General features: G+C 60.9%; 1 protein-coding gene across 16 annotated transcripts in view; it reads left to right on the top strand.

Annotated features, from left to right (window-relative positions):
* The window catches only part of BRSK2 (BR serine/threonine kinase 2), a 61374-nt gene that overhangs the window by 9149 nt on the left and 26567 nt on the right, over nt 1-25658 (top strand). For 2 of the 16 annotated variants that reach the window (XM_072790455.1, XM_072790460.1), the window contains exon 1: nt 18084-18259. The exons of the other annotated variants lie outside the window; for them this stretch is intronic. The gene's annotated coding sequence lies outside the window, so the exon portion shown is untranslated. Of the gene's footprint in view, nt 1-18083; nt 18260-25658 lie in introns of those variants that run through there. 16 annotated transcript variants of the gene reach the window in all.

Here is a 25658-nt window from a genome sequence, read left to right as displayed (position 1 = left end):
CTGGAAGGGCGGATGGACAGCAGTGTGTGCAGTGGTCAGAGCTCGGGCGGGGTGGCCACGGCCTTGCCCACCGCAGGCCCACGTGCCAGCTCTGTCCTCACTGAGCTGCTCTGCTAGCATGCCTGGCCTGTGCCTTCCACATGTGACCCACTAGGAGCCGCTGACGCCTGCCACCCCCGCCTGGTGCTAGGGCTGCTCGGGGCAGTCGTGCCCCTCCTGCCCCGTAGTCAGGGCTCACGTTGTATGCACTGCTGTATTCCCCAAATGTGCGTGCCCGTGCTGCTGGGCCATCGGACCCGGGTCGAGGTAACCCACCACCTCCGTGCACAGCATGGGCCGCCTGGAGTCCCTGTGAGCCCCGTCCCCGGAGCATGGCCTGACCCCCGCAGGACCACTGGGACCCAAAGGGGGGTGGGGTGCGGGTGGGCAGACTGGTCCACGCCTGCAGCCTGCAGTTCCCCCACCACGCCCCCCCTTCCTGAATCTCCAGGGGGAGCAGCCACAAGCCCTCAGTCGTGCCCCCGGCCTGGGTGGAGGGCTTGCTGGCCGTACCCTGACCCTGGGGTCTTGGGACTGGGAGAAGGCGCCCTGGGCCCGTCCTGCAGGGCCGGCGGCGGGCGGGGAGCTGTCCAGCGGGGCTGTGCTGAAGTCTGCAGCTTCCGCCCGCCGAGGGAGGCTGCGGGGCCGCTTGTCCTCAGACCTCTGCGGCGGTGGGAAGGGTCCAGGTGTCTGGCAGGCTCCTGCACCTGCCTCCCAGCCTCAGCACCGCTCTGTGCTGACAAGCGCTGGGGGGTGGAAGCCTCCTGGGTGCTAGACCTGCTCAGTGGAGGCTCCCAGGGGAGACCCCAGCCCCCGGTCCCACCAACCCCTGTCCCTGCAGAAGGAGCTGGTGGCCAGGTCTCCCGGAGCTGCCACTGACTCTAGGGGCAAGGGGAGGGCCGAGGCCTCACAGGGTCACGACCGTCATTGCCACCGGTCCTCCCAGGCTGTGGGCACGATGGAGCCTTCCCTGGCTCTGGAGCTGATTCCTGGTGACTTCCCGGAGCAGCCCCTGGCCCCCCTCTGATATTTGCCTTGTATCTCCAGTGGCAGGTTCCCTTGGAGGTGTGTGGGGGTGGCAGTGCTGCGAGGGTACAGAGCAACCCAGCGGACCTTGACCAGTCCCCTGGCCCGGTGCTCTGGAGTGTGTGGACGCCCCACACCGTCGAGGCTCCTCGGGAAGGAAGGCTGGTCTCCATCGGCCAGTTATTACCCCTGCCACCCTCCGGAGTCCCCTTGTTACAGGGGGTCTTGTGGCCTGACAGTGGGTGAAGTGCTGGAGTTTCTGCGAGACGCTGAACCATTGGTGGACGGCCTTGGGTTGGCCAGAGGCGCTGGGCTGGGGTCAGGGCTGTGCCTGCTTGAGCCCTTCACCTGGGGTCACAGATGTGGGGGTGTGAAGGCGTCAGGTTATCAGCCTCCCATGTCCCGGCCTCCCTGGCCCATGGTGCACCCTGCCCAGCTCCCCACCCAGTCAGCTCCTGCAGCCCCCTCCTCGGGGCTGGCCCCTGGAAGGAAGCCAGGGTCTCAGTCCCAAGATCACCACCCTGGGCTAGCCGGGGTGGGGGGTAAGGCGTGGGCATCTCCCAGCAGAGGCTGAGAATGAGGCAGAGGAGGGAGTGTTTCCGGTTGTTGGAGGGATGCTGGGCTTGGCGGATGGCGAGGGGTTGATGCTGGCTTATCTCTAAAGAGGCGGAGGGCTTGTCTCAGATTGGAGGTTTGCTGACTCTAAACCCCAAATCCCAAGGGATTTATAACTAATCATAAAGTGGCACAGATAGAACATCCTCCAGCAGATGCCACGGAGTGACCGAGGGCACCTGCACACGTGGGCTGTGCTGTCCTGGCTGGCGGAACACATGTATCGGGGGTGTGGTGGGGGCTGGAGGGGACCCCAGGTGGCACCAGTGGCCCAGGGTCTTCAGGGGAGTATCCCATCAGATTCATTTCCAGCTTTGCTGTTGGCCCGGGGAGGGGTGGGGCATGCATCGTCCTCAGTGTCCACAGAGAGCTGCTGTCCTGGATGCTGCCCTGTGGAGGTGGGGACAGGCCACATCCAGGCGTCCCCCTCCTGGGTCCCTCTGCCCGTGGGGTGCTCAGCTGTTCCACAGCTTGCCTTTGGGGTCAGCTAGCCATGGGCCCTCTGACCTTGGGGCTCTGCATCACCATGTACTGCCCTGGTGTCTGCAGGGGTGGTATGTGGAGCCCAGAGGGGTCGTTTGGGGGTCAGTCACTGTTGTCCCTGTTCAGAGGCCCAGAAGGGTGGCCAGTCCCCACCCCAGGCCACGCCAGCCTCAGTCTACAGATCACTACCGGGATCACCTCCTTGTCAGGCTGATGGTGCTGACGCCCCCTGTTGGGAGCCAGGCTTGGGGCAGGGGTGGGGGTGGCAATGCCCAGCAGGGGGATTGGACGCAGGGGCACATCCAGCTGAGGGCTGGGAGAACAAGCCAGAGCCAGCTGGCCATGCGGGTTTCACTCACTGCTCCTTGTGTCCAGGCATGTGCAGTATCCTGAGTCAGCCCAGCTGGTGGCCTCCAGGTGACAGTCCTGGGTGACAGCCCTGCCACAGCCCCAGGGGCTCAAGCAGGGTCCTGCCCATCTGGCTCTGCAGCGGGACCTCAGGGGGTGGCGGTGGGTCTCTCTACATGTCCTTGTCCTTGGCCTCTGTGTGGCTGGCCCTTCAGCAGCCTCATAAGAGCCCCCGGGGGAAGCCAGGGCCCCTGCCCTCGAAGGCTGGCAGCTGTGGGTAGGCCCTCCCCAGGCCCCGACTGGCCAGCTCCACAGTTCCATGCTGGGCCTCAGGGGCTTGCTGCTGTGGAAAGTCCTGGCACACTAGAGGGCTGCAGGCCAGCCGACCCCTCCCGTGGAGGCACTTCTCTTGGTGCCCCCAGAGCAGAGGCCAGCAGCCCCCCGAAACAGCATGGGTGTGCAGGGGAGGTCGTCAGCTCCAAGCAGGCACAGGGCGGGTGTGGACCAGGTGTTTGGGAAGCAAGATGCCCTGTGCCTCTCCTCCTCTGTCTGCTCAGGAGCCCAGGGCAGCGGGGGCAGGCCTGGCTGTGGGTCGGGAGACACAGAGCCTGGAAGCCCCGTGCCGCAGGGTGAGGTCGGGTTCTCTGCCGTGTGTGGCCTCAGGACAGGTGGCCTGCGTGTGGGGATGGCCCTTCACAAACCAGGCCGGTGCCCAGGGGTCCTGCATGGAGACTGACTGGCAGGTTTCCAAGTGCACAGAATACATGGGTATGTGTACGTGTGTGTGTGTGTGTTTACGTGTGTTGAGTGCCTTGCCTGTCCCCGGGCCCTGGGCAGTGGGTGCTGGTGGGGGTGGGCGAGGCGTGTAGGACAGGGCCTGGCTCGGGCGGGGCTCAGGAGGTCAGGGTGCTGGCCCGGGGGTGCCGAGCAGGGGTCCTGGGGCCAGGGGGCCACAGGTTGTGTCGGCGGCACGTCAGGGGAGGGGCTGCTCTTTTCCGGGGACCCCGTGCCCCTTCTTGCCATCTGGGCGGCAGATCCCATCACCCCAGGGCCAGCCCCAAGAGGAGAGGTGGCAGGGTGGCCTCCCCCCCACCCCCGCTCTGTGACCGGGGACAACTCTGGGCAGGTGGGCCTGTCGAGCGTGTTCCGGGGCCTCGGGGAGGGTGACGCGTGGGCAGGCGGGTCTTTGCCTCTCCTTTCTCTCTCCTAAGGAGCAAGCTGCCCACTGCCTGCTAAGCAGATTCTATTATTACCCCACGCCGGAGATTACATCCTTGCGGAGCCTGTCCGGGGATGGGCAGGCTCTCCGGGTTCCCTACCCCGGCTGGCCGGGGGGCAGGGCAGAGGGCCGCGGGTCTGCTCCCCGACCTCTGCAGGAACTGAAGGCAGGGTGCGCGGCTGGCTGTCCGTCTGTCTGGGGAGCACATCCCCCAGGGCACCCGAGCACGTCTGGGTTTGCCCCCATGGAGGTTGCCTCCTGGCAGAGGGGCCTGGGGGGAATCCCGGTCCTCTGTGCTCACCCAAGCCCAGCCCCAGGTTCCCTGGCCAGCCTTGGCCACGTGGGGGTGGCCTGTTTGTCCCCATCCCAGCCCTAGTGCCCTGGCATCTGTGTCACGTGGGGGCACAGGCCACCAGCACCTGCATCCGCCCCCAGCTCCTCTGGGGTATCTGTGCCTTGGTCCAGTGGAGTGAGGCCAGCACCCAGTGGGTTCTGGGTGGTAGGCTTCCGTCCTGGCCTCCTTTTCTAGGTAGAGCTGCCGGGTCCGGCCCAGGACCCCTGAGCCAGGACTGGTCTCCCAGGGAGAGTCTGGAAGAGGATGTGACCCACCCCATGAGCAGGGAGGGGGCACAAGCTTGTTGGCCCCGGAGAGTGGGACACGACACCATCCTAGTTTGGGGAAACCATGTCAGGTACCTTTTAAAGTGCAGATCAGGTTTTTTTTTTTTCTTTTTAATGCTAAACCCCAAATTGACCACGTGCAGAACGGCTCCGTGGACTCTGCTCCCTTGCACATACTGACTCAATTTCTTGTGACGTCACCACAGACTGGTCCCACTTGGGGGACAGGAGGCCCCACTGCCCCTTGGGGGTCCATCTGCCCTCTCGTTCCTTCTGCTCCAGCCTGCTGGGCTGCGGGACCCCTGTGTCTCCAAGGCCACGCTGGGCAGCCCTCCCGGGCCAGGCGGGTGGGCCGTGCCTTCACCTGCCTGACCACAGGCACGCGGCTTCTCTGTGTTCTGTGTCATGGAGGCTGGGGACACAGCCAGGGTGCTCGTGGGAGCCGGGACACAGGCAGATGGAGGGTGCCCGGCCTCTGGTGCCGGCTCCCCCGCAGCTCCTGCTTTATCGGGGAGGTCCTGTGGCTTCTAGGAAGTATTTGCAGCCCCGGCGCAGCCTGTGGGCGCCCCTGGGCCTGGCCCTGTGCCCGAGGGTCCCCCAGCCCTAGCAGGTGTGTGTGGAGTTGGACGGAGCTGTGGCTGGCCACCAGAGGCAGTGGGGGTGTGTGTGCGCAGTGACAGGTGGTGGCTGCCTTGGGCTCCCCAGGGTGGGCGGGCCCCTGGGCCTGGCGGGAGGGCAGCTGGCCCCTGTGGAGAAGGCACGGAGGGAGGGCCTCTGAGCCTCAGTGGAGGGTCGGCTGAGGTCTGTGCGTGCTGCTGGGCCCCCTCCCCAGAGCCTGGGCTGCCGGCTGCCCACCTCTCCTGGCGCCCCCTCCTCCTGGCACTCAAGGACTGACTCAGGTGCTCTGCCCACCGCACCCCTGTCCCTCTGCTGCCTGCCCCACCCCACTTCCGCAGTTCCTGGAGTGGACTAGGTGCTGCTGGCTGCCAACAGGGCTTCCTCCTGCCATGCCCTGGTGTCCACATGGCGGGTGTGACCCTGGCACGCAGGGTTTCTTGTGTGCCAGCCCCAGGCCCCAGCCCTTGCCCTCTGCCGCCTGGTCCCCGCCAGCCTACCCTCTTTCCGAGGCCCTCTGCACCCTACCTGCCTCTAGCCTGAGGCACTGGCAGGTGACCCCCATCATTAGTCCCTAGTCCTGAGGCTTCCAAAACTAGGACAGTAGCTTAAAAAAAAAACACGATTTGCCAGATTGAATTTCTGAAAAGTTACTGGGCTTAATCAAAATATTTCACTGGGCTAATTTTACAGTATTGAGTTGAAAAACCAGTTAGTAAAAATCTCCTGTGGTCGGTCGTCTGCCACCGTTGGAACGGGAGACGCAGATCCTGCTCGCCTGCCCCTTCGAAGGCTTGTTCTGCCCGGATTTCCCAGGATGGAGAGGGCGCAGGTTCTGGGCAGGGGGGCAAAGGAGGGGCAGCAGGGGAGGGGCCAGCTATCTGCTCTCGCTTCACCCAGTGTAGCCCCGGGACTGATGGTTTCACAGCTTTCTGCCCCCCAGATAAGGCTGGGGGTCCCCTGGGGCATCCTGCCCCCACCTGTCCACAGGGCTGTGGGCAGAGGGGCATCAGGGCCCAGCTGGGTCGCAGGTGGTGGGCACCCCCTCACTTCCCCTGGACTTCCCACCAGGCAGGGGGCCCCGTGGTTCTCAGTTGGGTCTTCAGGTCTCTGAGTGCCTGGGGCTCATGCCCATGGGGTCCAGAGCTGAGTGCATAGTAGGTGGACACCCTTTGGGGATGCTGGTGGCGGGTGGGCCCTCTGGGGGAGCCCCGGCCTGGAGGTAGGGACAGTGATGCTCCACTCCAGATGTCAGCCTGGGGCATGTGGCTAAGGAAGGAGAGGCCCTCGTGTCTGGCTCCCGGGTGAGTGGCCATCTGGGGGTGGCTCGTCGTGGGGGGGTTGTCTTGGGGGGGCATGGGGAGGCAGGGGTGTCTCATCGCATCACATACCCTGTTAATCTAGCTGCCTCTGTGGTCGCCGTGGCAACCGCCCAGCACCAAGCCAGTGACTCTGAAGAGGGGATCCCCACTCTCTTCCCACCAGCCATGTGCCTGGGTCCTTCAGCTCAGGGGGGAGGCTGCAGGCTCCCTGCCCTTCCCAGCACCCTGGGCATCTGGGGCAACCCCAAGCCCCCTCTGGCCTTACGCTCTGGGGAACTCACAGTGCCCTGCCCAGGCATCCCTCGGTTTCCCCCGTGGCCCGGGCGGGGGTGGGTCCCCTGGTCCACTATGACCCGGCTCCTTCTGTGGCCCCACGCAGGTCTCTGCTTGTGTGGGATGGAGTCAAGTGTCCCCGACACATCCTGGTGGACCGGTCCCAGGCCAGCAGCCTTTGGAGGTGGATGCGGTATCATGGGGGCCACACCCCAGAGCCCTGGGCCAGGGGGGCTCTAGAGCCTGCCTCCATCTAGGAGGTGGTCAGCAAATTGTGGGGGGCGCTGGGCAGAAGGGGCAGGACAGAGCTGGGGGTGCTGGCATCTTGCTCCTCTGGCCCTGTGACTCTGCCTTGAGCCTGGCGGGCTCCCCCACTCCCAGGCCCCGTGCCCCAGCCAGGCTGGGGATGGTCCTCCAGGAGGTCCTCTGGAGCTCTCAGGAGGGTCCTCATGTCCTCCTGCTCAGGCCGGCCGGCAGCCCCCACGTGGGGGTGTCATGTGGAGATCACTCATCTCACCTCTGGGTCTTTTGAACAATGTGGCATAGGTGTGTTTCTCAAGGAGCCAGTCAGAGGACCGACTCCGACTCCCCCCAGCTCGCCTGGCCTTTCCTTGGGGTCTGGGGAGCCTGCGCACTCTGAGTCACTCGGGAGGCCGACCCATGGTTTTCCGCGTGGTGCTCTCCTGCACACCTGCTGATCCCGCAGACGCGGAGGCCCAACAAGGCAGGCGGGGCAGGCCCCTGGCTGCTGCAGAGGCGGAGCACGCAGGCGCCTGAGGACCATTGGGGGAGGCGTCCCGGCTGTCTGTTGGCGTCGGCGGCTCTCAGGTGTGCACCTGCTAGAAACGAACTATAGCATTTTTGAGTCTGTGTTGGATACACCTTCACGATGCCTCGAGAGCCGCTGCCAAGGGCACACGGCCGGAGAAGCAGATTTTAAGATGTAAACCAAGGTTCAAAAAAGAAAGAGCGTGGGCTTAGTCTCTGTCCCAGGCTGTGCGTGGTCACGGAGTCTGCTGCTCGCCTGCTGGGCGCCTCCAGGCAAGTCACCTAGCCTGTCTGAGCCTGGGCCTCGTGGAGAAAGGGGCCCTTGTGGTGTCTGCCTCCCAGAGGCTTAGGAACTCACCGTGGTCGCGGCGCTGTGCTTGGACCCACCTGGTAGCCTGCTGCTGCTCTGTGCCTTTTTGTCACTGTACCCACCCCGTGACCTCTGGGTGCCCATATGCAGCCCCAGACAGTAGAGCATGATGCTTATGTTATTCTGGGTGGTCTCCTTGGCCATCTGGAGTGTATTTGAGGCAGCACGTGTAGGCGGAGCTGGGCCGTGTCTCTGTGGCTTGGTCGCCTGCGGGGAACCCCCGTGCAGCCACCAGGACTGCCCTGACCCTCTCCACCAAGCCTACATTGCGCCTCAGGCTGGGCCTGGGTGGGTGGCTGGCCTCCTGTGGATGCTCCTGGGGTTGGGCTTTCCTAGGTAGGGGCCCTGAGGGGCAGGTGGTTCAGGGACCAGACAGGCCACCAGCCATTCCCTGGTGCGGGACAGGTCCTGCCCTGGGCCGGCTGGTTCTGTGGTGGGGGTTGTGGGGTGGGGGGCTGGAGTGGTTGGGGGGCCTTCACCTGGCCTTTTGTGCAGGAGGAGGCAGGTGTTAGCAGGCTGAGGCCAGGTCTGCCTGCTGGGGGCAGGGAGGCCCAGAGACCAGTGGGGGGCCGCAACCCCAGGAGCCTGCCCAGCAGACTGAGCCAGGAAGCAGGGGTGGGGGGAGAGCGCTTAGTCCCGCCTGCCTTTTCTGCTCTCGTTGCCATGGCAACAGATGGCGGTTTGGCAGGAGAGAGGAGGGGGAGGGCTTTGTATGAGGCTGAAGCTGCACGTAGTTTGTAGACCAGCTGGGGGTCCTTTGGGGTGGGGTAGGAGCTCTGGCCCCCTGGCTGAGCAGCCTCCTCCACCCTGGCCCCCTGGGTGCCCGGCTGCACCCAGAGCATAGGGCAAACCCACTGGAGGCTTCCTTTCACTGGAGCTCCAGCCTCACCCCTGCTCCCAGCGGGCCCTCTCTCCCCCACCTCTCCCTCTTTCCTCCTTGCTCCTGGGCCACAGCCCCTGCCTGGACACCTGAGAGCCTGGGTCAGTGGGTAGAGTCCGGGAGTGCTGCAGCTGAGCAGTAGGCATGGCTCAGCGGCCCTGGGCTGGCTTCTGACCACTGGGGCACCTGCCACCCCAGGATGGCCGAGTCCCAGCCAGCCCGGGACACACACCCTTCCCTCCCCCCCCCCCCTCGGCGGGGAAGCCCTCTGGGGTGGTCACCTGGGCCCGTGGAGCCAGGCCGGCTCCTACTGCAGAGGCAACTTCCTGCCCGGTGGGCTCAGCCCAGACCACCTGGTTATTTCCCAGCATGACTGTGAGTCTGTGTGCACACAAGAGTGCAGGAGAGAGCCTCCCCTGGGAAGGACTCTGTGCACTTCTACCAGCACCAGGTGAGGCCCAGCTGCCAGGTTCCCAGGTGGGAACACACGCACCTGAGCTGAGTCCTTGGGTCTGCCACCACCCACCCTGTGGCTGGGGAGGCTTGGGGACCCTCAGCCAGGTCACTTCAGGGGCAGGCTCTCCAACCCAGTGAGGCCCTGTCATCGCCCCCGCGTGCTACTCCCCCAAACAAGCAATACTCATAGGGCAGGGATGTGGGTAGGGCCTGGGCAGGAGGGCCGAGGGACACCCAGGGGGCTGGGGCTGTCCTCCTGCCCCACCCAGAGGCCCCCACCACTCTCGAGCTGGTGGTAGGAGCCCATGTGCTGTCTGTTCAGCTGGCCTTGTTGAGAAGGACCAGGGGCCTGGGGCCGGCTTCTCTGGCATCTCACAGCTCTCAGGGCTGGGGCATGAGCCAGGGTCAGATGGAGCAGGCCGACCTCCCAGGGCCTGTCCTGGAGTTGCTGTGCTGCTGGCCCCAGTGCCCTGTGAGCACCCTCTGGGGCACCTGACCCGTCACCGGGGCCCTGGCAGTGCCTCTCCCGGCAGCCCACAGCCTGCCACCTCCCAGGGGCTTCCTTGGGACCCCCGAGAGCTGACCCACTCATCTGGGCCTATGCCTCAGCCCCACCACCCTCTGTCAGCAGCCTGGGGGGTGGGGTGCTCCTCAGCCCACCTTCTACCTCCCCGGCAGCCCCTGGCAGGGCTCAGGAAAGACCTGGGATCAGCCAAGGGAGCAGCTTCCTGTCCCTTTCCTGAGGAGTCATTTCAGGAGTTCGGGGTGTACCTGCCGTGCTCCCTTGGAGATGGTGATTAGCAGCAAAGGGGTGGCTGCCGCTCCTGGTGGTGGAGGAGCCAACAGATTTCATAGCTGGTAAAATGCTCATTTTTTTTTTTTTTTTGCTTGGACTTAATTTGACTGTTTTCAGGCTAAGAAAAGTATTCCTAGAGGGCGGGGGAGGGGCAGCCAGAGCCAGCAGGACTGGGGGGTGCAGCCACTGAGCCAGGCAACCTGTGGGGCAGCCAGGCTGGGCTGGGGCCTGGCAGGTGCCTGGGACCACAGGATGCTGAGGCTGTGCTCCTCCCACCAGCCAACCCTGCCCTCCAGGCACCCCGGGCCCCAGCTCCCCAGGAGCCCCCCTACCCAGTGTAGGGGAGGGGCAGGTCAGGAGGGGCGTGGACATGGAGCATGGCCTGTGGAGTGGGGGCTGAGCCCTGTCTGGGGGACTTCCCACACTGTCCCATCACTGCTGTCCCCTGACCCCACAAATCCAAGAGCTGATGGGGGTCAAGAGGAGGGGTCCTGACCTCAGCCCCGCAGGTGGCAGCACCTACTACCCACCCTCACTGCACCAGCTCCTCATGCTGTCTTTAGCACCCTTGGAGGCCGAGGGGCAGGTGAGCTTGGCAGCAGCTGTGACCCTCCTGGGAAAGTGCAGGGATGCTCTGCCCCATGTGCTGACTCCTGGGCCTCGGCTGTGTGCAGAGAAGGACGTGGCCTGAGGGGCGGGCTCAAGGCCAACAGCAGCCCCAACCAGGGAGCCAGCAGCCAGGCATGGGACCGGGGCCACCCCCGGGGTCAAGGCTCATCCACAGAGCCTGGCATGGGAGCGGGGCTGCCCGCGATCGTGTGCCTGGATGCCTGTGGGGACACATGGTGACCCTGCCTCCACCCCGCTGCACCCCTTGGAGAAGCCCCCCTCCCCCCGGACTGGTACCGGTGTCACACCCTGGTGCCCAGAGCGGTCTTTCTTTCTATAACAAATTGTTTGGTATTTGTCATGTGCTAATCAGCAATAACTGCTTTCTCTTGATCTGTGTTTTAGCTCGAAAACAATTATCATCAATTAATTTAAAAAGAAGAGTTTACTTTCATTTTCAAAGTGAAATATTTCACATAGGAACTAAGATTGGCACTTACCCAAAAAGTCACACCTGAAGTTCCCCCTGGGTTAGTCAGTGTTTTAGCCTTCAAACGGGAACAGGGCTCCTGGGGGCAGGGGTGTGGCCGCGCCCCCCCCCCCCACATCCTGCCATTCGCCAGCCCCTCCTACAGCCGCTCAGAGGGCGCCCTGTGCCCTGCAGTTGGCCTGCTCTGAGGAAAGGGGGACTCGCTGGCTTCCATGAGTAGCTCGCAGGTACTCCCACTGGGGCTCTGTGGGCCCCCTTCCCTGTTGGCCTGAGGCCACTGCCCTGGGAGGGCAGCTGTGGGAAGCCCCGGAACACCTGGCTTGGAGCCACCTGTGCTCAGTACTTAGATCTTACAGATTTGTGCAGCTCAAGAGTTTCCAAGTCCACGGCCAGCCGCACCCAGAGCAGGATGGACGGAGTTCATTACTGGCTCCTGTGGCAACCCCAGGCCTCCTCTGGCATACGGGCTGCCTCCCCCTGCCCAGGGCAGTGTGGGCGGGGGGAGGGGGGCGGCCTGGGGCGAGGGAGCAGCTGGGAGGCTAGGCTGCAGGTGGGGGAGTGGCCGTACCCCGTTGGAGGCCAGGGTGGCCCCGAGTTGTGTCTCGGCGTGTCTGGGGCAGCCACCTGCGCAGAGGTGCTGGCCAGGCTTTCTGCAAGGTCCAGGAGGCCGGCCAGCTGCCCTGAGGGGTTGCCCGCTGGTCCCTGCAGCAGTGTAGGCCCTGCCTGTCGGGTTGTCTTTATGTTGAATCGAGGTGGTGCATGTGTAGCAAATCACACGTGGTCCCGAACGGGGCTCCGCGGGCCCCCCGGGGGGCCGACTTGGTGTAATTCTCAGCCCAGTACATTAGCGTGACGCGACAGAGTGAAGTGGCAGGAAAGATGCCCAGAGTCTGTGCATACAAGCCGCGTCTTACCTGCTTCTCTCCTGCGGCAGCCGCGTGGCCACGAGCACTCACCGGGGCAAGTCCTGGGCTCCAGGCTGTGCTCTGAGCGGTCTGGGTGTGGGAGATTCCCTGAGTGCAGCCCCCAAGGCCACTTCTTTGAACCCTTCTCAGTTCTAGTGCTCCTGGCGGGGAGCCCACCCCCGAGTCTGGAGTGGCACTCCAGGTGGTGCCTAGTGGCCCCTGCACCTCCCTCTCCCCAGTGCCAGACAGTGCAGCTCTTCCTAGCGCTCCTGTGTTTGATTTTTTTTTTTAAACAATTTTATTTATTTATTCATGAGAGACACAGAGAGAGAGAGGCAGAGACACAGGCAGAGGGAGAAGCAGGCTCCATGCAGGGAGTCCGACGTGGGACTCAATCCCTGGTCTCCAGGATCACGCCCTGGGCTGAAGGCGGCGCTAAACCGCTGGGCCACCGGGGCTACCCTCCTATGTTCGATTTGTTTTTTATTTTTTATTTAAAAAAATTTTTTTTTTTTTAATTTATGATAGTCACAGAGAGAGAGAGAGAAAGGCAGAGACACAGGGAGAAGCAGGCTCCATGCACCGGGAGCCTGATGTGGGACTCGATCCCGGGTCTACAGGATCGCGCCCTGGGCCAAAGGCAGGCGCTAAACCACTGCGCCACCCAGGGATCCCCCTATGTTCGATTTGTAACACATTAATCTGGCTCCGTTGACTTGTGGCAGCGTCTCCTCTCCTCCCTCCCATCCTCCTAAAAGCTACGTCTACTCTCCCCCCAACCAAAATAACATGTGTCTGTGCTTTAGCCACACCATGCCTTCTGGGGACTGTTGGTTGACTCTCAAAAGTGAAGTCACAAAGAGGGTTTGTGTAATTGTCAATGTGGAAATGTCATTCAGTGCTGGGCTAGATCGTGTGTACCAGGATGACCTGCCCTTGTCCATGAGGCTGGAGTGATGTGACCCACTAGAAGGAAGATGTGTCTGTGTGCCTGCTTGGTGGTTCTGCTCTGAGACCTGGTTGTTATGGATTTGGGAAAATCAGAGATTTCCAAGTCCGTTGAGTGGAGTCTCTTTTCTAACATCCCATGGATGTTTACATTTGTGACACATTCCTTTTGCATTACATGACTTTCTTGGAGTCCTTTGATTTTTCTGGAGTTCCCAGTTGCCTTTTTTTCCCCCATTGCACTATTTATCATAAGCTCATTCAAATGTGTGTGTATGTATTTGTATAGAGGGAGAGAGAAAGAGAAATGGGGGAAGTAGAAGAGGGGGGACAGGGGTTGGTAAGGAGAGAGAGAGAGAGAGCATCTGTTTTATCCAGTTCTCATTTGTTCATGGTAGCCTGCTTCTGAGAGCCCTTTGTCCTTATCAAACTGCTGTGTTTCTCTAAAAAAGCTACCTTCAGGGGTGCCTGGGTGGCTCAGTCAGTTAAGCCTCCAAGACTTGGATTTCAGCTCAGGTCGTGATCTCAGGGTTGTGAGATTGGGCCCCGTGTCGGGCTCAGCGCTGGGCGTGGAGTCTGCTTAAGATTCTCTCTCTCCCTCTGTCCCTTTGTCCTTCTCCCCCTTCTCTCTCTCACTCTCTCTCTCTCTCTCTCTCTCTCTCTCTCAAAAAAATAAAAGGTCACCTTCAGGGGGTTTCCCAGGACCCCCTTCTGGATGGGATCCATTGTTTCCTTCTGGTCTACCACTTCATTTTGTCGGGTGACTTCTAGGAACAGTTACTTGGAAAAGAAGCAGTCTAAGTCTCAGAACTGAAGTTCCCTCCTCTGTGCACTCAGCCCCCGTGGGGAGTCCTTTGTCCTCAGAACTTCGAGGGACTTTTGCTCCATTAGCTCCTGACCTCAGGCAGATGGAGGGAAGATGCCAGTCTGATTTACCTTCCTTTTCCTTGCCTCCATTTACATTAAAGCTCCTGAAAAGTGTTATTCTTGTTGAACCCACATCTTTTCTCTTTATCTCTTGACTCTGCCACCCTAACAAAGTGACCTACATGGTGCCAAACCCATGGTCCCTTCTCAGTCCTCACTCAACGAGCGTTTGATACAGTTGAACATTCTCCTCTATTCCTCTCTTCACTTAGCTTAGGAAATTCCATGTTTGTCCTTTTTTTCCCCTTCTGATTCTACTACCCATTTTCTCCCAGTTTTCTTCGCTGCCTCCTCTTTACCTGGGAGCACCCCAAGGTCAGCTTGGGTGTTGTCTGTTGATAGTCAGCCTGGGTGATCCCATCCATTCCCATGTGCAAAGGGTTTGCATGGCCTGTTTTTATGATCCTTTACTTACAACCTATGTACATCCTTGGATTTAAAGTGTGTCTCTTGTAAACAGCATACAGTAGGGTCTTGGGCTCCCCCACCCAACAGTCTTTCTTTGTTGGAGTGTTTATTTGTCCCATCTGTTCTTTGTACACTTGTTCCTCTTTTTGTGTCTTATTTTATGTCAACCAGGTGTCTTTTTTAAAGTTATTTTGCTTTCCATTCTCATTAATATTTTTCCTATACCTCTTTCCCCTTAGTTTCTCATTAGGGGTTACTCTAGAGCAGTTGTCCTCAGAGTCTCAGGCCAGGGACCTCTTGGGGAGAACCTTACAAAGGTTTTTTATGTCGCCTTATTTTTGACGGCTATTTTTGCTGGATATAGAATTCCGGGTTTTCTTTTAGCACTGGGGAGGTGTTAAGCCACTGCCTCCTGGCCATACTCTTTGTGGTGAGAAGTCACGCACTTCTGACACTCCCCCTGATGTGATAAGCATCCTTTTCTCTGGCTAGTTTTAAGATTTTCTCTTTTTCTTCCAGTTCTGTTGGGTTAGCAGTAATATGCCTTGGTGTGGGTATTCATGTTCTCTCCTGATTTTGCCTCTGTGAGCTTCATAGATTTGTGGGCTGACGTGTGTAATACCTTTCGGGGAAAATCATGGCTGTTATCTCTTAAAATATATCTTATGCTCTGTTCTCTCTTTCTCTAGAAAGAGACTCCTATTATAATTATGTCAGACTTTCTGGAGTTGTTCTACAGGTCTCTGATGTGCTGTTTGTTTTTTTATTCTTTTGCTTTCTGTATTTCAGTTTGGACAATTTCTATTGACTTGTCTTAGAGTTCACTAATCCTTTCTTTTGTGTCCAGTCTGCTGTTAAGCCCATCCAATTAATTCTTTTGGGCCTTTATTGTAATTAAAAAATATATTTGTGAGGAAAGAAGAGGGAGAGAAAAGATAAAAATATATATGAATATATTTTTATAATATTATCTTAAAGTTCTTTTCTGAAAATTCTAATAAATATTTCTGTTAGCTCTGGCCTGCTTCTATTGGTGATTTTTTCTCTTGAGTATAAGTCACATTTCTCTACTTCTTTGTATATGGCATCATTTTTATTGTATGCTGGACATTGTTTATTTAGGAAGATAGTTCAGCTGCAGTAGGGAAAGTTTTTGGCTTTTCCAGAATGGGCTTACCCTTCCATCTCAGGCATTTAGGGTGGGTCTGGTCAGTTTGATCTGTGCAGGACTTTAGCTGGATCAGGACTGAGTAGCCACTTCAGTGAGTTTCTGTTTAGGTCTAAGTATAGCAAAAGTGTAAGACCCACAATGTGGACATTTCTTCCTTTATCCCCCCTTGTTTTGAATGCCTATCACTAGGAAAAGCCCCATAAATCCTAAGTGAAGGAGACCCTAAGCTCCCGGGATCTCAGTGTCCAGAAGCTGTGCCTGGATGTAGGTCTGCATGCATTCCATGGCCGGGCAGGCTCTGGGGCCTTTTATTGTGACAAGTCCATGCCCACTGGGCCTTGGGTCTCAGGAACATCTTCTGTACACTCCCAGCTCCTTCCTCTCATCAGATACCAGCTTCCTGGGTTGTCGTCACTTCTTGGTTCCCCTTTTCTCTTCATCTCTGTGCTCAGCCTCATGGGCATTTCTCTGTGTTTTGGTCCTTTCAGCTGCTGCTTTTTCTAGCAGTTAGTCTTTACTTTCCTAGAGCTCTTTTTTGTTTTCTCATCCTTTTTATAGATTTCTTGTTTTATAGATGTAGCAACTTATTAAATCTGAGTGAGTCAATGCAATAATCAGATCTTTCTAGATGTTTCTACCAGGTCAGTTCTGATTCTCTGTCCTGGACTCCCTCTGGTAGCATGTAGTTGGCTGTTGACCTACATGAGGGGACCTAGGTGGGTGGCGTGGCTCCTTCTGTGTAAGAAGTAGGAATGTTTTCTTGCCTGGGTCTCTCTGGAAGGGGACTCCTGCTCACAGCTCAGAGCGTGGTAGGTCTGGTGGGGGTGTGTTCACGGGCAGGGACTGGGCATTAGACCTGTCAGAACAAGGAAGACTTGCTTAGGGCAGCCTCCTGGGCCCTAAAATACTGCATTTTGTCTCAGGTTGTATCCCATTCTTGGCATGGACAGGGGGATATCAACCTGGGTTGTCCTCACGTTGACACCTTCGTAAGTGTCACATCTGTCTTGCAGCCCTACTCTCCGGCCTACCCTGTACTCCCTGCTGACATTGGCATCTGGAGCTTCTCTTGGGTCCCCCAGAGACTGGTGTACCCAGTCCTTGTCCTGTCCCTCATCACCTGCCCCCTGCTTTCTGTTTCCAGAATGTTTTGAGATCTCCTCTCCACCATTAGGCTCCTTCATTTTTTAATCCAGAGGGTGGCATTGACAGGAGACAAACACAAGGGCACCTGCCCACAGCCTGGATCTCTTCCCAAAGTCCCCCCACCCCAAGCATCTGTCCCTGCCCTCCCTTTTTCTCTCCGAACTCCACCCAACTATGCCTCCTCTTCCACCACCTGGCCAGCAAAGTCCCCTTGGGGCCCATCTTCCTCCTCCCAGCTTCCTTCTTGGATTTGTCATATGTCCACAGTGGAGACACCTTCTGAAGGATACCTCATAGCCTACTTAGGAGACGCCTCTGGTAACTCCTGAATATGCCAGCCTCTGGTGGGGGTAGAGACTGCCTCGTCACTGAGCCTGGAGACCTTGGTGCTCAACACCCCCTTGGGGGCCAGCAGGCACCCAGCATCTCCACCTTTCTCAGCTTTGACTCAAGAGGCTGTTCTGAGTGTCTCACAGGGAAGGAGGGTCTGTGTCCCCAGGAGGGCCATGACCCCTCAACCCTCTACCTGGCTCCTGGCAAGAAAGTTCTTAGCCCTGAGGCTCCGGTGGGCGGTTCTTACCAGCATCTTCCAGTTGGGTGCAGAACCAAGATGGGGCTTTTTTGGAGGAGGGGGCATGTGCGACTGTCTTCTCATTTTCAGCTGGCTCTGGGTCTGAATCCATGCCAAGACTCTGAAGGCTGACTCTGGGCTGTGGAGAGAGGGTGGACTGGACCGACCCCACGGTGGAGACCCTGTGGCTCTGCTTGAACCCCTGGCTACACAGCTGGGCCTCTTGATGAGTGCAATTCCAGACTGCCTCTGGGAGGGGGAGGGATCAAATATAGGATGCTTAGGACTGCACTGGGTGTGGGGTCCTCATGCCATCTTTACCATAGGCAGGAGAAGGTTTTGGATATCCCCCAAGGCTGAAGGAGCCACTGAAGCCCCCACCCTGGGAGGGGACTAGGCTTTGATGACTGCAGCCCTCCTTGCCTACTGCAGGGCTGCAGAGATGGCCAGCTCCCCCTGGGAAGGGCTTTTGGGCACCAGAAGAGCCGCACTGTTACGCAAGGAGCTCTGGAATAGCCAGGGAGGCGGGAAGCCACAGATGGGGGTGGGTAGGGAGCTGGCCTCTCCGCCTACCGCCCTCCCCCCCCCCACCTCTCTTCCCATGGGTCGAGGGCAGCAGGAGGAGGGGCTCCAGCCCATCTTGCAGAGGGGTGGCCGGCCCCCACGTGGTGTTTGGGTGCTGTGGGTGGGGAGGGCGGGGAGCTTGGCAGAGGCAGCCCAGCGGCTGCAGCGGGTGTGAAATATTTCAGGCCTTAATTAATTTAATTTGAGAGGTTCCTTTTCAGAGCGTGAACAGTTGTCTCCCAAGAGACGCGCGCCACCGCCTCCCCCCTGGCGCCTGGTGGGCGAAGGAAACAGCGGCATCTATATTGAGATTGAGCTGCTGGGGGCCAGTGTTCCATCCCTCCCTGTCCCCTTCCCGGGTACCCCCCCCACCCGGTCGGGGCCTCCTTCCCAGCCCAGGAGGAGCGTGCGTGGGTGCGAACCTGGAGCTGGCCGCGTGATGGTGGGGTGTGGGGTGTGGGGGTGTTGGTGGACCCGGCCGGCGAGGCTTCCACGGAGCTCGGAAACGTGGGCCTCATGGCGGATGGATAGGGCCCCTGCAGGTTGGGGGTGGGGCACGGAATCCGGGCACCCCCCCCCCCCAAATAGAGGAGGAGGAGGAAGGGTTTGGGGGAAGAAGCAGGGCTGAAGCCCAACACTGCCCACTTCCCAGAGCTGGGGCAAGGGGCCCAGGGGCACCGCCGGAGGAGGTAGGTGGGGGCAGGAAGAAGGGGGAGGATGGGGAGAAGGCAGGCCCACGAGGTGCTGTGGGAACAGGGGCGCTTTGATGTCTGGGCAACTTCAAAGGGGCAGCGGGGGGCGGGGATGCAGCCGGGAGGCTGCGGAGGTGCATTTGAAGCCAGTCCGCTGGGTCCCCGCACCCCTGGGCTGGGACCTGGGGCATCCGGGGCAGCAGGGCAGGGGTGCTCCTGGAACCTGGGAACAAAACAGGGGGCTGGAGCACCCCCACCCCACACCCCCACCCCTGTAGGTGCCCCCGCCATTCCCACAGGTGCCCCCACCCCCGCAGTCGCAGGAGCTGCCCTCTGCCTGCAGAGGAGTGGCCTTGGAAGCCAGACGGAGCTCGGGGCCCTGCACCAGGGCCTGGGAGAGAAGAGAGAGCGATGGCGGGCCCTGTGGGTATGTGGGGGGTGAGGAGCCCCCAAACCCTCTTCCTGGGCACAGGTCTTGCATCTGGGTGCCCTCTCAGAGTGCGGGGGAACTGCTGGGAGGACACTGGGGCCTGTAGCCATTTATTCAGTGGAGCTGACACCCCGCGTATAGCCTACAGCTGGGCCTCCATTCCCGAATGTCCCCAGCCCGGCCACTACCAGGAGGGTAAGGCTGGTGGGGGTGGGAGTCAAGCAGCTGGAGAGGGCACAGACAGCGGGGTGCCTGGTCTACTGTCTGGTCATGGGAGGCAGCCGGGGTGGGGGGGGCAAGGCCTCAGCACGGCCCACACCCCCATCTTTCACACATGCCTGCAGTGGAATAACCAGGACTGGCTCCCAGCACAGCCTTCTGCTGTTAAGAGGTGCTGCCTAGGACCACCCAGGACTGGGATGGGGGGGGCTTCCTGCCCGGGGACCCCCAGGGGGACCTGGGCAGTGATGTCATCCCACTGGAGGTCTGAGGGACCTTGCAGTCTCCCCGAGCCGGGGTCTCAGACCCTCTGGAGACCAGAGCAGGCAGCCATCCCTCTGCGAGGCTCCACCCCTGTCACACCTCACCCCGGGGGCACCCCTGTCACACCTCACCCCAGGGGCGTTTGGCGCTGTGAGTGCAGTGAGCCCCCCCCCCCCCCGGCAGGTCCTGGCCTCCTGGACACTCCCCACTACAGGCTGCCACAAGTAGGATGCCCTTCCAGGAGGAATGGGGGCTCCTGTAGCACCTCCCCCCACCCAGAGGGAGGTGTTCCAGCCTCCCAGGGCTGGTCCCTTGGCCTTACCTGCACCCAGTGCCCGGGTGCCAGAGCTCTGGGGCCAGAAGGGCCGTCAGGGAGGTGTGCGCTCCACTGATATCCTGGGTTTACTGGTTGCCAGCATGCCACGCCCCCCAGAATGTGGTCCCGGCAGGCCTTGGTGCCAGGCTCAGGAAAGAGCAGGGGTGTGGCTCCAGGAGGTGCCCTGAGTGCACTGACAGATGCTTCCCAGGGTGCCATGTAGCCCCTAGCACGTCGCCTGCTGTCCCGGGACCCCCAAGGCAGAGGCTACGCCAGTCTCTGTCCGTGGTGCTGAAAGGACACCTTTCCCCCCACCCCCCACCAGGTCAGGAGCAGGGGCTGGGGACCTGAACTCATTCCCTTCTGTACCTTTAGGCTTCCTGCCCCGCCCCACCCCCCCCACCCCTGAAATCTTTGCTCAGCACCCCGCTGACACCCTAAGCCTGTGCTGGGGGTGCTGGGGGGTGGGACTTGTGCCTGCACCAGCAGGGGAAGCACTGTCCCCAGGCCCAGGCATGGGCAGGTTTATCCTAATGCCTTGGGCAGTGGTAGAAGAATGGGCTCTAGGGTCAGGCAGGCCCAGCCTCAGTTTCCTCTTCTGAGAAAGGAAGTGGGTGGTTGTAAGGATCAAGGTTCAAGTGGAAGATCCTGAGGAACGTCCTTTTAGGCCAGTGGCATGGATGGAACAGGCGGCCACATCCAGGCCTGACCACAACCCCCCTCCCAGAGCCCACCCTGCCCCAGGGCCTTAGCATGGCCCCAGATGACTGAGTGCAGCTCACCCCCCTGGAGGGGAGGATTGTGCCTGGTGCAGGCAGGGCAGTAGTGAGAGCCTCTTACCAATGAAGCAGAACCCGAACCTCCTGCAAACCCTGTCCTCAAAGTCCCCAGACTCCTGCTGGGTCAACAGCCCGTGCGTGTGTGTGTGTGTGTGTGTGTGTGTGTGTGTATGCGTGTGCTTGAATGCTGTTGGGAGCTGCCCACTGTGGCTGGGCATAGCAGTTTGCCAAGTGTGTGTCGGGGGGAGAGAAGGTCCCGCTATGGAGAGGGGTCTGGAGACATGTGCTTAGCTGGGGTTGTCGAAGGAGAAACAGAGACCCTTAGATGCATCAGGTTCCAGACAAAAGAAAACTCAAGATAAATATCACGGGCGTGGAACTGCCCATGTGACAAACTGCCACAGCCCCGGCTGCCAGAACACGAGCATCTCGTTTGCTCACCTGTAGGGACTGGTCCAGGCCTCCCCCCCACACCCCCCACGCCCGGGCGTGTTGTCCATCTGGCCCATAGAGCCGTGTCCCGCGTTTGCCTTCGTGTGTGTGGCGCGCTCTCTGTGCCTCTCATAGAAGCCCTGTCCTGAGTTTAGGGCCACCCTAAGTGCTGAGACACTCACACTGACATCTACAAATCTACCTCTGCAAAGTCTTTTTTTTCCCCCTAATAAGACCACATTCATGGGGTCCAGGCATTAGGACGTCTTGAGGCCACCGTCCACTCCACCTCCTACCTGATCTATCTGTGGTCTGGGGCCCCAGGCAGATCCCACGGTGTCCCCAGTTCTGCACCACAGCTTCCTGCCCGTGGGCTCAGGAGTGGCTCAGCTGGCTGCCAGGAGCCCTTGGTGGTCACCTGGAGCGTGGGCATCACCAGGGCCTCCTGCAGCCTCCATGGGTGCCCCAGCCCTAGACGAGGCAGAGTGTGGGGGTGAGGAAGGGGTAGGGGAGAGCCAGGAGGCGCAAAGAACACCCTAACCTTGTCCTGGTGGGGTGGCCTCCAGTCCAGCCCCACAGTGGAGGGGGCTCTGTGTCAGGTGAAGGGGTGGGGTCGGTGCAGGAAATGCTGCAGGGTGAGGTTCGCTTTTCTCAGCAGACTCCCAGTGGCAGGAACTGCCCTGGTGTTGAAGGGAGAAGGATACAGACACCCCGGGACCGGGCTGCACTGTGCCCCAGCAGGAACCAGATGGCCGGCACCATCAGCTCCTCCGCACCACCAGCATCCATGCAACTGACTGTCCCCTCCCAGCCACACACCAACCCCTGCCCTGGCCCGGGGGGCATTAGTCCTCAGACCCAGGCTGGAGGGCTGCCCAGCAAGCTGGGGGTTGAGACATGATGGCAGAGGGGCTCTCGCCCTGGGACACAGCCAGGTGGGTGCCTGGGGCTGTCTGTGGCGGACAGGAGGTCCCAGAGTGTCAGGAACAGAGCCCGTGCTGTGCACAAGGGCCTGTGTGGGGCGGGCTGTTTTCCCTACTTGCACAGATGAGGTGAGGACACTCAGGCTGGGGCACTAGTCTCGGGGCACCTGCCTGGGCCACCAGGCCATCCACTGCCGGGCGGTGCAGCTGGCCTGGGCATTCAGCTGGAGCCCGGTGCTTGGAGGGCAGAGCATCTTCACTACCTGTTACCCAACAAGGTCCCCCCAGAACGTGAACCTTGTCTCATGGTTCCTGAGGGTCAGGGGAATCCAGGGATAGCTGAGCTGGGCTGAGGCTGTACTGGCTGGAAGCCTCTGTTCTTGGCCACAGGGCGTCACCTCAGGACGAGGCCACGGGCTCCTCAGAGCAGGGATCCCAGGGAACAGACCCTGAAAGGAAGCTGGTTCCCCGAAAGCAGCCACCTGCCCTGAAGGATGAGGGCTTCTTTCTGCCACATCTCATTGTCCACACAGGCCAGGGTGGTGCAGTGCAGGAGCGGCCACGTGGCCAGAAGGTGGGCTTCCAGGATGTGGGGTCCCTAGGGGTCCTCTGGGAGGCTGCTGCTGCCGTCTGGGGAGGCAGGGTGACAAGGTGGCAGGAAGAGCCACAACCAGGCCAGAGGTTGCAGGGCAGGTGCAGCTGGGAGCATTGCACACATCCGCACCCCTATGGGCACGGTCTGTGCTCATGGCCTGTGCCCATGAGCTGCTCCTGGGAGTTGGGAGTGGGGCCTCTGCAGCCCCCCAAATCCACTTTCCTCCGGGCTCAGCTCTATGCTCAGCTTCTCTGGGAAGCTCCCCTGGGCCAGCTGGTTCTGTGGCCCACGGCCTCTGGCTGCCCCCCCTCCCACCCACAGGCATCCACTTCCCATCAGAGGCATTTGGCCCGTGGGGAACACCATGCCTGGTCCCTCCCTTTTGATTCTGCGTCCAGATCCAGGCCTGTGGATCCTGGCCTCAGCATGGGGCAGTTGTGCATGTGGGGACAGTGGCCAGGGCAGGACCACAAGGTTGCTAAGGACCAGCTGAGACCACCTGCTGTGTCTGGAGCTTCCCCTGTGGGGCTGCCTGGCACCTGGGAGCAGAGCCTGGGCAGCTCAGGTCCCATGATGGTCAAGGGCAGCCTGTGGGCTCTGAGCATGGCCCCAGGCTGCTCCCGTGAGGATACTGTGCCCTGATGCTGGGTGGGGGGAGTATTGCTCAGTCCCTCCCCTACTCACAGTCCCACCCTGCCCCTGCCCGCCCTCTCGGCTTCTCCCGCTGCCCTGCCTGCTGTGGGCAGCCCAGCCTGGGGGACGTGGGGCTGGCTCTGGGCCGCCAGCCCTGCTGACTTATTTTTCCAACAGCTGGTGTGGAGAGCCCAAGCAGGAGGGGTCACTGGGCCCATCCACCCCAGCCAGACAGGTATGTGTGCTGCGCGGGCCACAGGGACTGTGCCCTCACATGCCCATGAGGGAGCCCCACAGTGCGGCAGAGAATGGGTCACTCTCAGCTGTGCTTGTGGTCCTGGGAGTCGGCTGCAGGCTCCCAGAGGTGACGGAGGCCGCTCGTGCTGGAGGAGGGATGGCCTCCTGTCCCAGGTAGTAGTGACCCTCGGAGTGGCCCTGTGAGCGCTGGTGGCTGGATGCTGGTTTCTCCCAACTCATGGACGGAGCCCCATGAGGTTGGGTCCGCGCTGCCCTGCTCCTTTGTCCCCCCCATCATGAGTCTCCCTCCCCAGAACCCGCAGTGGGAGCTGCTATCGCCTGTCCCCCACAACCAAGGACCAGCTGACACCGTGGGGGTGGTCCCCCGTGTGAGCTCCGGGGCTGTGGGCTCCGTCAGCACCTCGGACAGTGGCCTCGGTTCTCAGGCGGGTTCCAGTTTCCAGGGAGCCTCCCTCTTCCCTGGAAACTCCTGTGTCTGGACGGCTCGCCGCGTGGGAGCCTGCAACCCACTCCTGCCCTGGGTCCCATGTCCACTGCTCTCAGCCTCCTCTGGAGGGGCAGGGGGATCGCCAGCCGCCGCAGGTGGGGAGCCACGGGAGGACCTTCTGGCAGACACTCCTCCCCTGAGGGCCAGATGATGCGGCCCCTGTGGACATTGGGGGGGGCGGGGTAGCCCCTGCGGACAGTGCAGGGGTGGGGGGCAGGGTAGCCCTGCAGATGGTGCGGGGGGTCGAGGGCCAGTCGAGTCTTGAGGGTACCTGAGTCAGCAATGGGAGGGGCTTCCCCAGGTCTCCATTGATCTAGATATTTGGTGATTTGATTGAGAAGAGCCATCATTTCTCCCTTGCGCTCCATTCCCCCGGTGCAGGAGCCCTGTGTGCATCGTTTCCTGGGACTCTGCAGGCAGGGCCGGTGGTGTTCCCAGGTCCCCACAGAGGCTGTGGGGTTCACGTGCCCTGGTCCGTGGCAGTTGGCAGGGCAGCGGGCACAGGCGTGGCTGACCACATCACGGGGCCCGTGTGCGGCATATGTTCGTTCATCCCTCCAGGTCCCAGGTTCCTCTCTCTGGAGGACCCTAACACCGGGCACATAGTAGACACTCAGAGAAGGTGGCCAGGGCATGCGTGCTCATGGTGTGGGCGGGTAATGACCTAAAGTGGCCCTGTGGGGAAGGTTCATGGTCACTCCGCTGTGTGGTCACCTTGCTTTCAGCTTCCCCCACAGTAGACCAGACACGGTTCAGCCGAGGCGGGCGGGGGCGGAGAGTGATGGGGGGCTTCCCCCCAGAAGCTGTCTTCCCACCATCTCGAGCCTGCGTAGGGGGCTCCTGAGGGCACACAGTCACTTCCTGCCTCCAGGGAAGTGGCAGCACTGCCAGGAACCCAAACACCCCACCCCAGGGGACACAGCCCAGGCTGGCAGGACACCTCACTAAGGAGGAGCACCTCTACGCTGGGTTTTGAGGGGTGTGTAGGAGTCTGTGGGGACTGAACACATCCTTGGCAGAGGCAGCAAGGGGAATAAGATGAAGTCAGGGAAGGAGCTGCCCCAGTTCCAGGACCGTGCCCAGGGCAGCCCCCCCGCACCTGGCCATGGCTCCCGGTGGTCAGGCCGACAGCCCCGTGAGCAGCTCTGGGGGGCAGGCCAGTGGGGCTTGTTTGGCACAACTCGTCTGCTGGGCCGTTTGGCCTCTGGCCTCTGGGCAGCCGTGTACCAGCTGCACAGCTCTGCTTCCAGAGAGCTGGCCGGCGCAGCGTCAGCGCCCTGTCCCTTTGACACCCATTTATTTTCCTGGAAGCAGGACATTTCTCCCCACACGTCTGGGATTCCTGCCTTGTGAGGACGAGTGTGCGCTGCTGTGTGAGGTGTGCGTGTAGGTGTGTCCTCGGTCACCTGCACCCGGCGAGCCCCTGCCCGCCCGTGTGCCCGAGCGCACCGTCCCATCTGCGTGATACCCTCTGCCTGGGCCCTGATTACGGAGCTCCTTCTTGTCTGGGGACATCACGACCCCCTGCCCGTTTTCGCCCCAGGAGCTGGCGTGCAGAGCCGGCCCAAGGCCGTGCCCACCTGTCTCCGCGCATGCCCAGGGATGGAGCTCTGCCCTGTGGGGTCCTCGGGCTCACGATCCAGGCGTTTCTGGGCCATTGCTGTCTCCTTCCAGGTGTCTGGCCACCCATCTGGCATCTGTCCTGGGCCTTCGGGCCTTGGACGAGCTTGTCCCCCTTGGGATAGCAGCTTCTGTTGCCTGTTGCTCCGGCTCCTCCTGGCCTGTCAGCCTTGTTCTGGGGACTGGCCACGCAGAGGTTCTGCTGCTGACTCTGGCTCTGGAGGCAGGGCTGGTGCCGGCCTGTGGGCAGTGAGTCCCTGGGCCTCCAGCCTGAATCACAGACGGAGGCCAACAGCACACCTGCTGGCACCCCCCACCCCCCTCCTGCTCTGTCCTCTGTGCTCTTCCTGCTGACCGGGAATCACAGGGCTCGGGGCCGGATCAAAGGCGGCCACCAGAGGCCCAGGAGTCTGCAGGCCTCCCTGGGGTGGGAGCTGGGG

Source organism: Canis lupus, chromosome 21 (assembly GCF_048164855.1).
Source record: "Canis lupus baileyi chromosome 21, mCanLup2.hap1, whole genome shotgun sequence".
NCBI lineage: Eukaryota > Metazoa > Chordata > Mammalia > Carnivora > Canidae > Canis > Canis lupus.
The sequence above is the reverse complement of the archived record's forward strand: the minus strand, read 5'-3'. Positions and strand labels throughout refer to the sequence as shown.